Source organism: Mytilus californianus, unplaced genomic scaffold, assembly GCF_021869535.1.
Source record: "Mytilus californianus isolate M0D057914Y unplaced genomic scaffold, xbMytCali1.0.p SCAF_6, whole genome shotgun sequence".
NCBI lineage: Eukaryota > Metazoa > Mollusca > Bivalvia > Mytilida > Mytilidae > Mytilus > Mytilus californianus.
The window spans coordinates 18,481,802-18,498,470 of NW_026262712.1; the positions used below are offsets into that span (position 1 = coordinate 18,481,802).

Genomic DNA, 16,669 nt, shown 5'->3' on the forward strand with positions numbered 1-16,669 from the left:
CAATAACTTGTGGAACATTGTATGGATCTCTCTGAAATTATACCACGATTTTCCATTCCTCAAAAAGATGGTTAGGGTTGGCTTTTGAGGGTTATAGCTTAAACCAATTAGGAATTAGGGGCAAAAAAGGGGGAAAACAATGATTTCCTGTTTGATGGACTATTACTTATTTAAGTACATGAATGTTACGTTTGAATTACATACCTTACACTACTTTTAAATCATGTATAACGAAATGTATTGTCTTGAGGTGATTTGCTGCCAATTTGTTTTTAGAAAAAAGTAAAATCACAAAAATGCTAAACTCTGAGAAAAATTCAAAACGGAAAGTCCCTAATCAAATGGTAAAATCAAAAGCTCAAACACATGAAATGAATGGATAACAACTATCATATTCTGACTTGGTACAGGCACTTTCTTATGTAGAAAATGGTGGATTGAGCCTGCTTTTATAACTAGCTAAACCTCTCACTTGTATGACAGTCACATCAAATTCCATTATATTGACAACGATGTGTGAACAAATCAAACAGACATAACAGGTGAAAATGTCAAAACTACAGCCATCAAGAGAGAACTAACTGTTTTATAAAAAAGAATTTTTAAGGATGTATTTAAATGGGTAATTATGGTTGCAAATTCTATTTGGAATTTTAAATTTTAAATTTTAGATTACAGAAATTTCAGAAATTAAAAAGACATTTTTTTTAAATATAATTTATTGTTGCCAAAAAAAAGGGGGAGGTGTCAATAAACAACAGCATAATAGTGTATTGCACAAGAGCAAAAAAAAATGAGGGGTCAATATGCAACAGCATAGTGTATTGCACAAAAGCAAAGCTTAAGGGGTGTATTTTTTTGGGTAGGCCGGGGTCAATTCGCATGCATAGTGTATTGCATATAAGCCAAAAAAAATAATATAAATTGAAACATATAACCAATTCTAAGTTCCTTGACTACAGTTATTCTCTGTCAGAATCCTATTATGTGTCAAATATTTAATTACAATCCATATTCAGACCCAAGCGCGAATATTGTGTCCATTTTTGCCCCAACTGTTCATGGTAGGACCTCTGCGGTCGTATCTAGCTGCGCTCGGCGAAGCAATTTATTATCTTCGAAATGTTTTGTAGGAATTCTGCTTCACAGAAATACAAAACAAGTCGGTCATTAGGGATGACCAATAAGTACCCATAAGTGAGACTATAAAACATAACAAGGTTGAGAAAAATAAAATTTGGTACATTATAAACCTATAATAATGTAAGCTCTGTACAGCTTTTTACCAACGAACAAATAAAAGGCGTATACAATTCATGTAAACAATTTAAGACATGCAAATAAGATAAAATGCATATCAATGTGAAAGCATTATTAAGTGAAACAAGATGTCACAGTGCTCATGATAGCAACACTGAAAAAAGCACAGTTAAATTGAGCGCAGAGCCGGAACATAAAAGTAAAAACAAAGCAAAGGAGAAAAAAATAAAGTACCGATGATAAAAGTATGTATGCAGTACCAGTGCAGATCCAGAAATTTTGATAAAGGGGGTGGTAGTGGCCAAGAGGGGTCCCACTCCAGTCATGCTTCACTGATCCCTAAATAACTTAGTTAGTCAAACGAATTTTCTAACAAAGGGACCGGGACCCCTGTCCCCCACTTAATACGCCTCTGAGTACAAGTCATATTTTATGTCCATTATAGAATGACACGATTTCCCCGCTATAAATAACATTATCTTTACTTTAGAATAAACAGTGTTTTCACAAGGTTCAGTTAAATTTTCTTTTAAATAATCATAACAGATATAAGTTTTAAGAATGTTCTAATTTACGAAAACAGGTTTGGTATTTGAATGTTAAATAAAACTGTTATTATAATAGTTTCCCAAAATAAAACCTTCCTCATTCAAAATATCTCTGACCATTGGCTATCGAAACGGAGCAACTGGAGTACTTCTGTTTATTAAACAAAACCAACCGGAAGTTAGGTTGTTGTCGTGACTTTTCTACCAAACTCATCCAAAGTGCAATATTGTTGTGTGATTTTACTTTATTCACGTGCTTTAGATAGATGACAGCACAAATTACTATCAAGATAGTTAAACAGAAACTAAATTTTATTTACAATTTAAGTATCCAAATATTGTATGCTTTGTCATTACATAATTCAACCGACTAGATCTACAACAACCTATTCTCGGGAACCAGGTTCTGTAACCAACATCCTACAGACACTTGGCTGGCCAACACTAGCAACACGCAGACAAGGAGCCAGGCTTATACTCCTATATAAGATCCTGCATGGAGAAGCATCAGTCATTATCCCAGATTACATCAGGAGACCAACTGTAACAACCAGACAATACAACAGGCACAGAGACAGGTTTTCTAGAGTCAGCACTTCAACGGATGCCTATAAATACAGTTTCATCCCAGAACAAATTTTTGACTGGAACCAATTACCTGAAAGTGCCATCCAAGCCCCCACAACAGATGCCTTCCGGGTCTGTGTGTGGCAGTTCCTGGCGTAACTATTGATACCTGATTTTAACCCTGTACAGTTGTTGCAAACTCACATAATTTTATTTGATTTTGTTCCTGTAAATACCCAAGTTTTTGTTTATTTTTAACTTGGCGTGTACTGGTTGACACACCCGCACAGTATATCTGTGTTATGGAAATTTCAACTGCAGATTAACCACAAAATATAGAAGAAGAAGTACAATAAACACTAGACAACAGGAATGACAGGATATATCTTCTGGGGGGTAAATGGTTAAAACGTACTAGATATAAACAGATTAACTTACTAATGTTCTATTATATACTGGTAAAGTACTAGGGTATCAGGTTGTTCTGGCCCAAAATCAATCTGGCCCCAAAACAATCTGGTTAATTACACTGTGACCAATATTTACGACGGAAGCTTGATCAAATGTCGACAGCCCATTTATGGTATTCAACAGCTCATTGGTCAGAGTTCTAGTCAAATCAGTATCCGGTCAAATCGGCACCCGGTATAGTCAAATCAGCACCTAGTCAAATTGGCACCTAGTTAAATGGCACCTGATGTAGTCTTTAGGCACACATGATAAATATATTTAACCCGCAAACATTTTTTTTGGATTGTATAATGGTATGATGTCGTCGTCTGCGTTGTCCGATGACACATTTGGTTTCCGGACAATAACTTTAGTTTACATGAATGGATCTCTTTGAAATTTAATAAAAAGGTTCAATACCACAAAAGAAAGGTTGGGATTGATTTTGGGGTTGATGGTCCCACCGGTTAAGTAATAATAGGCCCAAAAAGGCCCCAAAACAAGCATTTTTCTACTTTCAGGATAATAACTTGTGTATAAGTATTTCAATTGCTCTGAAATTGTACCATAATGTTTAATACCACAAGTAAAAGGTTTGGATTCATTTTGCAGTCTATGGTGTCAACAGTTAAGAATTAAGGGCCCAAAAGGGGCCAAAAACAAGCGTTTTTGTAGTTTCTGGACAATAACTTGTGTGTAAGTTTATAGATCTCTCTTATTTTGTACCACAAAAGGAAGACTTACTGTAAATTCAGAAATTATTGCGGGCATTTATTATTGCGATTTTTCAAAAATGGACAAGAATGCGAGTTTAATTAATGCGATTTCAGAACAATCTAGGTTTAGATCAACGTTTTATTTATCAAAATGCGAGTTCTTATTATTGCGATACTATTCGAGTCGCATTATTCGCATTAATAAAAACCTCGCAATAATTTCTGAATTTACAGTAGATTGAGTTTGGGCATTATTGTCCCATTCATGCAAGAATTAGGGGCCATAAAAGGGCCAAAAACAAGCATTTTTCTAGTTTCCAGACAATAACTTGTTGTAGTTTACAGTCAATAACTTGTGTTGAAGTGTATAAATCTATCTGAAATTATACCACAAGTTTCCATACTACAAAGGGATAGTTATTGGGGGTTATGGCTTAAATCATTTAGCAATTAGGGGCCAAAAAAAAGGGGGAAAACACGTGTTTTTCTGGTTAAAGGACAATTTAGACAATTTAAAAGCTGTGTTAGGGAGGTAATCCAATTCAAATTTAAAGAATACTGTTATATATATGTTTGATTACCTCCCTTACACTGTTTGAAAATTATGTATTAAGAAATGATGATTGTCTTGAGATGATAAGCTGCAATTTTTTTTTTTAGAAGTAATACTATTCATTTATATTAATATTAACCAGGACTATGTCATTTTATATTTTTATATTTTATGATGTATTTATTAAATGAGTAGTTAATATTAAAAACTCCATAAGAAATTTGAATTGAGATTATTATTGGAACAAGGGAAAAGAGAAGATGAAAAAAGGGGGGGGGGGGGGGGGGGGTGGGTAGGGGGAACAATTTTTCTCATTTCAGATTTCTTTAAATATTTTTTTTTAGGGGATTAATATTCAACAGCATAGTGTATTACTCAAAAGCAAATAATTTTTTTAAGTTCATTAGACTACCAGACACCTATGCTGTGTCAACTATTTAATCACAATCCAAATTCAGCGCTGTATCAAGCTTGAATGTTGTGTCCATACTTGTCCCAACTGTTCAGGGTTCGACCTCTGCAGTCGTATAAAGCTGCACCCTGCGGAGCATCTGGTTACTTTATGTTTACATTAATATTTGAAGATTTGAACAAATCAAAGGGGAAACCAGGCATTATCTTGCATAATATGAAAAAGAAGATGTGGTACGATTGCCAATGAGAAACGAGCCACAAGAGACCAAATGACACAGAAATTAACAGCTACGGGTCACCTTACGACCTTTAACAATGAGCAAAGCCCATACATATAAGTTCTTTCAGTAATTTAACATGGCCTAAATACCTTTGCTTACCATGATAAAAAGTTGAATAATGGAGATAAAGGGTATAATATATCAATGAGACAGCAACTTAATGACACAAAAAGTAAGAAGACATTTAAATATCAACACCAAAGCATCAAAGTCCATTTGGATTGTATCTAAAAACCACGGGGTTAAGATTTTAAATACCTGGTTAAACTGTTGTATAACATTTCAAATACCTGGTTAAACTGTTGTATAACATTTCAAATACTGTTAATACAGAAATTATTGTATGGTTTTTATATTGTGAATGACATGTTTTTTTTTACTGACCCTGGTTATCCATGAGGGTCTTGCATGGTCGTATATGTGAATAATGTATCTGGGTGGTCCCCGTGGGTATCACCAGGTGTATATGTATACACAATATATTGTGAGATGAAGCATAGCCAGACAACTGCCAGGGGCGTAGCTAGGTATCCAATAAACTGTAGGCACAAATTGCGGCAGGGGGTCTGGGGCCCCATAAGGCCCCTGGTAAGGGGTTCTGGGGGCGTAGCCCTCCGACGGAAAACGGTTTTGAGAATTTAAGTTGCAAAATTTTGTGTACAAAAAAACATAAAAAAACGTCATTTTATCATGATAATATACATGAAAACAATGTCGAAAAAAAACCATAATTCTACAATTACATCTGACTGATGAATTAACCGGCAGTACAATTGGAAATATAAAAAAAAACAATATTTCCAATATGCATTGCCCAGCGTGGATCAGCGTAGCCCTTTATTAAGCAGCACAACCTGTTTCTGATTGAGTATAATTGATATATACGTCAATTGATAGTACATATTGACGATCCTTCATTAAAAAAAAAAAAAATAGGCACGTAAACACTGAGACTACTACATAATAATACTAACTTTTGGAATACGGCGCATCGACAATTCATATTTTGATTCTTTAACCTTCACCCTCCCCCAGCCACACAAACAGTCAATACGTCATGCAGAAGTTCTGTTCTGTTCATACTACCGGTGTCTAACAAAATTCAAGAAATTCATATTTTCTTATATCCTGTACTGTAAAATCCCTACCTGCTTAGAATTTGAATAATTATCGTCATTACATGTAGATCTGAGAGTACTCGAAGTTACTGAAAGCTAGTTGATTGATTGATTGATTGATTGATAGACGTCCAGTGGCAAATAATTCATGCATGTTCAGGACTAAAACAGATAGAGGTTGTCCAGGATGAAGGTCTGGAAATTTGGAAATGCCATGCATTGGAAAATGAGGGTTTATTAAATAGGAACAGAAATTTGCCTTTCAGTAGACAACCTACTAACCCCTCAAAGAGTTGTTTCAAGTATCTTAAAGTGCAGAGAGCGTGGCATTCTTTCTCTCTTCACTAGGCATCAGATTGAACTTGGGCCAACAACAACTAATTAAAAAAAATCATTTATCTAAGTTGAGGTTCATTCAAGTATTTGTTGATTGAAGTGAATTATCTGAACCAAAGTTCTAGTTTATAGTTTCTATATTAGGTGGAATATAATGACATACAGTTCCAATACGCCACTGATTCAATAAGGATGATAGACTAGTGTACGCATGACATTCGATAATTAAAGAGTTTTGACGAATTCACATGCATCAACAGATAACATTGTTTATTACTTTTTTTAATAAAAAAATTATTTGTGAAAAATTATGTGTAGGCAAGTGCCTAAAGTGCCTAACGGCAGCTACGCCCCTGACTGCAGTTAATTACGTTTATTATATGCATTAAATTATAATTACTTTTTCATGTGATAGAAAAACTTTATAAAGTCATAAAGTAAAGATTATGTGAAATTATCTAATTGGTTTTTTCAGGAAAGTAACTAAAGTTAACTTTAAGTGCAGTATATCTGTGGACTTTTTTTGTTCTGATAGTAATATTTTCTTTCTCTTTCACAATAGATGGATGGTAACTGAATCAATACAAATAGCCTCATTGAATTTGAAAAAGCTGCAAATGATATCAGTAACAAAAGATTGTTAGTGTGCAGTGTGCAGACAGTGGTTAAACAGAAGTTAACATTCTATCAGTTTTTGGATTTTACAATCAGCTAGAGGAAATAATAGGAGAAAAAGGGACCTGTGTGGTAAAAACTTCCTAAAAGTCGTCCTTTATGTGTTCAACTTTTTCTTTTGGGTAAGTGTATTATATATATGTTTATAGTTATATAAAAGGCAACTTAAAAAGATATTACAATTTAAATGATTTATTGATTATTGGTTGCTTAGAATCATCCATTGGCAAATATTATATATGCATGTTCAGAACTAACTATATAAAGTATAGAATTTGTAAATGTATAATATAAGACATAAGAGAAGATATAGATACATGTTAATTGAATAATCTCCCTTTGTTCTTTATTCAAATTAAATGAAATTCTTCCTTCATTGTTTACTATATTCTGTTGCTAGTAAGATTTTATAACCATGCTAACAGGATAAAAGATCCTAATATAAAATTATTTCTAATTTTTCAGCTAACATTGCTAACTTCAAATTACAAAAATATTCCGTTTCCTAACTTTTCCTTATCATGTTCTGTCAATTAATTAAATGTTCTTTAAAATTCAATAGTATCTTTATGCATGATAAATTCTATATTTCTTTTCCAGCTGACAGCCCGGTAGCTTTCCTTAAGCATTAGGGTTATATATCAAGTTCCAGAAGCATACCTATATCAATCTGCTAGGGAACAGTACTTTCCCTTTGGCAACATACTTGCTACTAGGAACAGGAGCCTTTATTATCTTGTCAGGAATCATTAGTTGTACTGGGACATGTATAGAAAATAGATGTTTTATGGTTATGGTGAGTTATTTCCCTTTGAACACATTGTCTACTAAGAAGGTATACCAAAATTAAGTTTTTTAACTTTTCACAAGCAAAGCCAACAATAAATTGAAAAAAAATCATTTCAGCTAATTCCAATTACATGTTATTTTACTTATGATTGTAATGGATATTATGTTGTATGGTCTGTTCGTCTGTCAGTCCAAATAGATTTTAAGGTTGTTTACATTGACGTTGTGGTCTTATCAACATGAAAATAAGGCCACATGATGTGAAATTACTATGGTATTAGGCCTATTCCACGGTTCACTAAACATTGAAATTATTACATTCTCAAGTTTAAAGTCATATGAAACGAGTGACTAATGAAAAATAATGTTTATCCAATTCTTGAACCAATAAAATTGAGAATTAATGGAAATGGGGAATGTGTCAAAGAGACAACAACCCGACCATAGAGCAGACAACAGCCGAAGGCCACCAATGAGTCTTCAATGCAGCGAGAAACTCCTGCACCCGGAGGCGTCCTTCAGCTGGCCCCTAAACAACTTGTATACTAGTTCAGTGATAATGGACGTCATACTAAACTCCAAATTATACACAAGAAACTAAAATTAAAAATGATACAAGACTAACAAAGGCCAATGGCTCCTGACTTGGGACAGGCGCAATGCATGTTTATATCATAAACTTAGTCTTCTGTGCACGATTTTATCATTTTTTACGCAAAGATATTGTTTTTAAATTGTCAATTTTTTTTCTCTCTGTCTGTTATGATCTAACAAATATGGTAGCTCATTAATTGCCGTGTTTTGAAGCCGAAGTTTACCGATTGTTACTTTATAGTAAACTATCAACAAAAAAGGATGCAATCTATTGGTGATTTTATCATAAACATGCTGCTAATAAATGCCTCTTTAATAAGCTAGGTGCATTTTTCTATATTTTTTTTATCTTAGGAAATTACTATTGAAACATTGTTTATCTGTTATCTTGAAATTATCGTTTGAAAAGGATGTTTTTTTATAGAGATGACTTAAGCCAGTCAGAAAGTCAGACTAGAGGTCACATGTCTGGCATTTCATTCTCCTGTCTCATATTCTAAAATGTTATGGATAATTAAAACATTGTTATGATGTCATTCTATTGTTTTAACTGTTCTTTATTTCAGTGATTGGACTATCATTAACCTGTATACGTAAGAAACCATTATGTTACCTTTAGCTGTCCAATATTTTTAAGAATAGACCTCCTCTTTCTTAAAAATATTGGACAGCTAAAGGGTAGCATTACTGATTCTTACAGATAAATGATAGTTCAATCACTGAAATAAAAAAAAAACTATTAATTACCCCAATTGTTTTCATCATGTAAACAAAAATAAAACCAAAGATCAAATGACAATAAAAAAAAAACATTTTATTAAAGTCACCTTCCAATACAATAATTTTGTCACTCATCAAAACGGTTTCTTGAGAAAAAAATCACTTTCAAATTGATTTTTGTCTCGCTTGACGGAGTCAAAAAGCGAGACATAGGTATGCTGTTTCCGGTGTCGGCGGCGACGGCGGCGTCAACAATGTATTAGTTTGTGATTATGTCTAGTTTATGGTGAACCACTAGTGGTAAGTCAAAAGATATTTGGTATGCAGTTGTATTGGTATTACCATGGAGATTATTTGGCCTCACCCCCTCAGTCATGGTCTATTGACTTTGAAACTTTGCTTAGTTTTCATGTATTAGTTTGTGATTAGGTCATTTTATGGGGAACCACTAGTGGTAAGTTAATGATTATTGGTATGCAGTTGTATAAGCATTGGCATATCTCATTTCCATGGAGATTATTTGGCCCCGCCCCCTCAGTCATGGTCAAATAACTTTGAAATTTTTGCTTAGTTTTCATGTATTAGTTTGTGATTAGGTCAGTTTATGGGGAACCACTAGTGATAAGTAAATGATAATTGGTATGCAGTTGTATAAGCATTGGCATATCTCATTTCCATGGAAATTATTTGGCCCCGCCCCCTCAGTCATGGTCTATTGACTTTGAAACTTTTGCTTAGTTTTCATGTATTAGTTTGTGATTAGGTCGGTTTATGGAGAACCACTAGCGATAGGTCAATGATATTTAGTATGCAGTTGTATTAGCATTGGCACATCTCATTACCAGGAAAATTATTTGACCCCTGCCCCCTCAGTTATGGTTTATTGACTTTGAAATTTTGCTTTATTTAAATGTATTAACTTGTGTTTGAAATTTTGCTATATTTAAATGTATGAGCTTGTGTTTAGGTATGTTTAAAGGGAACTACTTATGATAAGTCAATGGTATTTAGTATGCAGTTGTATTAGCATTGGTACATCTCATTTCCATGGAGATTGTTTAGCCATGTACCTTCAGTCATGGTTCATTGACTTTGAGTATTTGCAAAACGTACATGTTAAATAAAGTGTTTCTATTTTAATTTCAACATTTGCATTATCAAAATTACAAAAAAGCGAGACATATCTCTGTGATAACAGCTAGTTTATTAACACTACCAATACTTATATCACAGCCATTTTTCTCATGTTTTTGGGTTGTCTCTTTTAGCACTAATTCAATAAGTTGATTATGCTCGTTGTAAGTCTTGTTTTTATTGCTTTTATGAATTTCTTTTTCCAAAAGATTTATCCTCTTCCGTCTTTAGGTTATCAAAATTGACCTCTGGTGATGCCCTTCTTACATCATTTTCAACTGCAACTAAAATGAAAAAAGCAATAAAGTAATGCTTCTAAAATTTGATAGATCATGCCGCAATACAAGGGTCATGAACAACCGAAACCTTATCCTGTGTACAAAGTGCGAATTAGAACTTCCTTCATGAACCAGGGGACTATGAAAGTTTTTATAATTTTCAGGTTTCAACGTGTAAAACAATGTAAGATATAAGCCTCTAACAGTCCATTCTGTAAAATATTTTACAGAATGGATTGTTATTGGCTTATATCCCTTAGAGAGAAAAATATCATGTGACAACAAAACATTATCCATTGATTTATGGCAAACCTTAAATATCTAAATATTATAAAATATATCTAAATAAAGGCAACAGTAGTATACCGCTGTTCCAAACTCTTAAATCGATAGAGATAAAAACAAATCTGGGTTACAAACTAAAACTGAGGGAAACGCATCAAATATAAGAGGAGAACAACGACACAACAAAAACACAACATTAAAATGTAACACACACAGAAACGAACTATAATATAACAATGGCCATTTTCCTGACTTGGTACAGGACATTTTAAGAAAAAAATGGTGGGTTGAACCTGGTTTTGTGGCATGCCAAACCTCCCACTTTTATGGCAACGTCAAACACAACACCAAAACGACAACATCACATGACAGGACCACAAAACAAATAAATGGGAGAACATATAGGACAAAGAAACACACGAATAATAGCTAACAAAAGGTACTTGGCTTAAAATTCAATACGTCAGACGTGCGTCTCGTCCACACAAGACCAACCAGTGACGCTCAGATGAAAAAAGTTTGAAAGCCAAAACAAGTACAAAGCCAGAAATTATGGAATCATTGTTCAAAAGTACCTTTATGGTAGTAGTAGAATCTTTTTTTAAATATATTTCAATCTAATTTATGTACATACAGGTTGGAAGAGACTGATGAACTATACATATCTGGGATACAGAATCAATGAAACATCGTCAGTACTGAAAGGTCAACATCAAAGAGGGGTCTGTGCTGTAGACTTCTCAGGTATTTATTGTTTGTTCATTTTCAATCTTAATACAAAAAATTTATGCAGATTGAAACATGACAGGATATTTTTGGTGGTTAACCTTGTAATGATTTTGACTGGAACAAAAGAATGGATGTCAGGAAAATCAGGAAAATAAGATTATAAGTACAGCTAGTATGGGAATAAAACCTGGAATTTTATCACCAGATCTGGTTGGACTTGGATATTTGTTGATTTGTTACTGCCTGAAAATTATCTACTACAGTGATACTTAATTTATTGCCACCTTTTGGAACATGTAAAATACTATCGACAAGTCAGGATGGCAGTATATCAAAGTAGAAATTTATATAATAAACTGCTTCGCTGAGTGCAGCTGGATACGCCCGCAGAGGTCCAACCCTGAACAGTTGGGGCAAAAATGGATACAATATTCAAGCTTGATACAGGTCTGAATTTGGATTGTAATTAAATATTTGACATATTACAGGTTTCTGAATAAATGTAGTCAAAGAACTTGAAATTGGTTATATGAATTGAATTTATATACAATTAAAGATTTCTTGCTGTTGTGCAATACACTGTGCTGTTGCGCAATACTTAGTAAATCTGTTGTCAGACTATAAACAAATAAAGTTCAATTAATTCTCAATGTCATATTAGAAATTTATGAAAATCAAAAGGGAGCTTACATCAATAGATATAAACAATTCACCAAAGTTTCATGAGAATTGCTGACAGCATTTTTGAGTTGTTGTCCGAAAACTGGAAAATCCCCCCTTTTTTAATGAATAAAACCCCATAACTCAGAAATGTAAAATGTAAAATTTATAAAATTCTAAACGGAGCTTACTTAAATAGATATAAACAATTCACCATAGTTTCATAAGAACTGCTGTAAGCATTTTTGCGTTTTTGTCAGAAAACTGGAAAATCCCCCTTTTTTATGAATAAAAAACCCTGTAACTCGGAAACGTAAAATCTAAATTTATAAAAATTCAAAGGAGCTCATGTCAATAGATATAAACAATTCACCACAATTTCTTGAAAGTTGATGAAAGCATTCTTGAGTTATTGTCTGAAAACTGGAAAATCCCCCTTTTTTTAATGATAAAACCCCATAAGTCAGAAACGTAAAATTTTAAATTTATAAAAAACGAAAGGGAGCTCACGTCAATAGATATAAACAATTCACCAAAGTTTTATGCAAATTGGTTAAAGCGTTTTTGAGTTGGTGTCCGACATGTTGACGACGGACGGATAGACAGACGGACGGACGGACAGACGGACAACGGTATACCATAATACGTCCCGTAAACGGGCGTATAAAAACTGCACACATTTGAGAAAAGTTGACTCTAGGATTATTCTGTAAATTCGTATTGGCATGGGTAGGCACCGGACACATCCATCTAGAACACCAATACCAATATTTAATATTCAAATAGTTCCAGTGTAATGCTGTGTGTTATTCAAGAAATAGAGTTAATTAATTGTCTATACAATTTTATACCCTTAAAGGACACTTGCTGTGACAAAACTCCTGCAACTTTTATTGTATTGTACTTTCAATATTCGCATTGCGCAGGCCCATGCAAAATCGATTGTTATATATAGTAATCCAGCATACATCCAAACGTGTAGAGCCGATTTTAACTTGGGGCCTACTATAAATAATAAAAACGAATGGCAATACAACTATATCAAAGTAAGAAGATATATATTCCTTGATAATTATCAGATGTAGGCTTATCAGACTTTTCTTCCCCGATCTTCCTGATTCGCAGCGGGAGCTTTGCGTGTATATAGCCTTTGATTTTCATATAGTGTGAACAATGTATTTCTTCCACTGATGTCTTCCTATTTTTCTTACGCATTCCCAATATTTATATGTGTTGCGCCTTAAAGATGAAATCATATTCATTTGGATATGGTTCAGTATAACAGGAACATATATATTGATATACTGTTCCCAGGGTATAAGTTTACGGAGCTGTACGTCAAACTGAATTAAATTGTCTAGTCAGTTATGACATACAATTATCCATGACTTGAGTTTGAGCAGGTAGATGTTTCTTTGAGTTTATATCCTAAAAGGATTCACCACACGCACTGTTTAGGTTTTATTAGTCTATAGATTATTGAAAACACAAAAGGGGTCTGAAAGAGGGGGAGGGGGTGTGGGTAAATTGTTTGATCCTTAATTTCTGGAAAAAATAACTTAATTTATACAGGGAAGTGAAAAAAAATAGTTTGTTTCCCTTGAAAATTATGATAAAATAAATAAAACATTTAGTTTTAAAATAAATCGTGTTCCTGTCGATATTTGATATTGAAGAAAATAGTTTTTATTCTAAATTGATTTGCATTAATATAACTGAGAAATTCACTGCATTTTGTGCTTAATCTATTGGGTTCTTAGGCTTAAGAATTGCGTTAATTAAACATGAAACTGGTTTTGCCAACTACTGGTATCAATTTGTTAAACAAAAAAATATATAATGGATTTCCACTATAGAAAATTGTAGAAATGTATATAAATTTAGAATTATATGCCCAAAATACAGCCTTGAAAAATTCATAGGCCGATGCGGCTTCTCCGAAGCATGAGGCTTAAACTTTTTGTCCAAGCCTCCTACCAGGCTGAGAAAAATTCATAGGCCGATGAGGCTTCTCCGAAGCAAGAGGCTTAAACTTTTTGTCCAAGCCTCCTACCTGGCTGAGAAAAATTCATAGGCCGATGCGGCTTCTCCGAAGCAAGAGGCTTAAACTTTTTGTCCAAGCCTCCTACCTGGCTGAGAAAAATTCATAGGCCGATGCGGCTTCTCCGAAGCATGAGGCTTAAACTTTTTGTCCAAGCCTCCTACCAGGCTGAGAAAAATTCATAGGCCGATGCGGCTTCTCCGAAGCAAGAGACTTAAACTTTTTGTCCAAGCCTCCTACCTGGCTTAGAAAAATTCATAGGCCGATGCGGCTTCTCCGAAGCAAGAGGCTTAAACTTTTTGTCTAAGCCTCCTACCTGGCTGAGAAAAATTCATAGGCTGATGCGGCTTCTCCGAAGCAAGAGGCTTAAACTTTTTGTCCAAGCCTCCTACCTGGCTGAGAAAAATTCATAGGCCGATGCGGTTCCTCCGAAGCAAGAGGCTTAAACTTTTTGTCCAAGCCTCCTACCAGGCTGAGAAAATTTCATAGGCCGATGCGGCTTCTCCGAAGCAAGAGGCTTAAACTTTTTGTCCAAGCCTCCTACCTGGCTGAGAATATTTCATAGGCCGATGCGGCTTCTCCGAAGCAAGAGGCTTAAACTTTTTGTCCAAGCCTCCTACCAGGCTGAGAAAATTTCATAGGCCTGTAAAGTTTTTGAGTTATCCTTCTTTGAGTGTTACCTGGATTTAAATCTTAGTGATTTATAAATAGAACAAAAGTAATCAAGTTTGACAAAAAGGTAATGTGAAGGTGAGAAACTAGTTATGCAGGTTAATTTTGAAACACTAGTCTTGAGATAAGGTGTTGTCAGTATAACACCTGGACAGTGTTGAAGTCAGATGTTGAAAACTGACTGGAACTTGGAGTTGGAGTTTGACTATTGTCAGGGCAGATATTATATCAGGAATGATCAGTTCAGGAGAATTCATTAATATTTTGTCCATCAGGACAATAAAGAACTCCCAGGTAGGTTTTGTCACACAAACACACCATGCCCTGCCCTTATGTCTTCTGTTTCAAATATTCGCACGAGATATCAAATTTTGTTTGTCATATTATAATTATGGCGCGCACGGTTGTCAAATAATTATGTTTATTCGGGATTAAATCGGTCCGTTATTTAAAATTGTGTTTTGTTTCTTTCCCAGGGGACTTGTTGAGTTATGGAAGTATTTTTGACCATTAAAAGAAAGGAGTGATAAGTAAAATGAGACAATTTCCTATATATAAAGTTGAATCTCAGATGAGGATAAATATATACTGTGTGTATTGTTAACATTTGATAGTTAAAATGGAACAGATAGTTTTCAAGTAATAAGTATTACAACAACCTGAATGTCTGTGTGGTTAAATAGTCTGTCAGTAAATTTGTTTCGGGACAATTACAATTTAAAAGATAGCAGAAACTTGGTTTGACAGTTTGTCCCAGAAGCTGAAATATTTAACGTTATGTATTATAATTCGGATCAAACGAGAACAACCTTTGAGATTTCTGGATTGATATAGACTTGTGATTTATGGACTGTGATGGACTAATTTATTTATTTACTTTTAATTTTAACTTTTAGTTATGTGTATTTAGTTCCGTGTATTTGTCATTGTCTATGTGAGATAGAAGAGAGGTTGTGGAGAGGTTGTTTCATATGTGTATATTTATGTTTGTGTTTGTCTTGTGGTTGTGGTATTATTAAATGCAAATTTTTATTTAGTTTTGTTTGACGCCCAATTGACAGATCTATTTGATTGTCCCCTTATTAAAAGAACCCAGAAGTGAAAATTTCACTTCTTTACAAGGCCGATGCGGCTTCTCCGAAGCAGGGGCTTAAATGTTTTGTCCAAGCCTCCTACCAGGCTGAGAAAAATTCATAGGCCGATGCGGCTTCTCCGAAGCAAGAGGCTTAAACTTTTTGTCCAAGCCTCCTACCAGGCTGAGAAAATTTCATAGGCCGATGCAGCTCCTCCGAAGCAAGAGGCTTAAACTTTTTGTCCAAGCCTCCTACCAGGCTGAGAAAAATTCATAGGCCGATGCAGCTTCTACGAAGCAAGAGGCTTAAACTTTTTGTCCAAGCCTCCTACCTAGCGGAGAAAAATTCATAGGCCGATGCGGCTTCTCCGAAGCAAGAGGCTTAAACTTTTTGTCCAAGCCTCCTACCAGGCTGAGAAAATTTCATAGGCCGATGCGGCTTCTCCGAAGCAAGAGGCTTAAACTTTTTGTCCAAGCCTCCTACCTGGCTGAGAAAAATTCATAGGTCGATGCGGCTTCTCCAAAGCAGGGGCTTAAACTTTTTGTCCAAGCCTCCTACCTGGCTGAGAATAATTCATAGGCCGATGCGGCTTCTCCGAAGCAAGAGGCTTAAACTTTTTGTCCAAGCCTCCTACCAGGCTGAGAAAAATTCATAGGCCGATGCGGCTTCTCCGAAGCAAGAGGCTTAAACTTTTTTTATGTCCAAGCCTCCTACCTGGCTGAGAAAAATTCATAGGCCGATGTGGCTTCTCCGAAGCAAGAGGCTTAAATTTTTTG

The 16,669-nt window shown here is 34.6% G+C and overlaps 1 long non-coding RNA gene across 2 annotated transcripts; it reads left to right on the forward strand.

Moving 5' to 3' along the window:
• Positions 1-1,987: 1,987 nt before the first annotated feature.
• LOC127705766 (uncharacterized) lies at positions 1,988-15,852 on the forward strand. Of its 2 annotated transcripts, XR_007983980.1 has the most exons (5): positions 1,988-2,771; positions 6,806-7,040; positions 7,519-7,714; positions 11,355-11,462; positions 15,297-15,852. It is a non-coding gene; the product is annotated as an uncharacterized LOC127705766 (long non-coding RNA). The 2 variants fall into 2 exon arrangements; XR_007983979.1 differs by lacking the exon at positions 15,297-15,852 and having other exon boundaries at positions 11,355-13,298.
• The last annotated feature ends 817 nt before the right edge of the window (positions 15,853-16,669 follow it).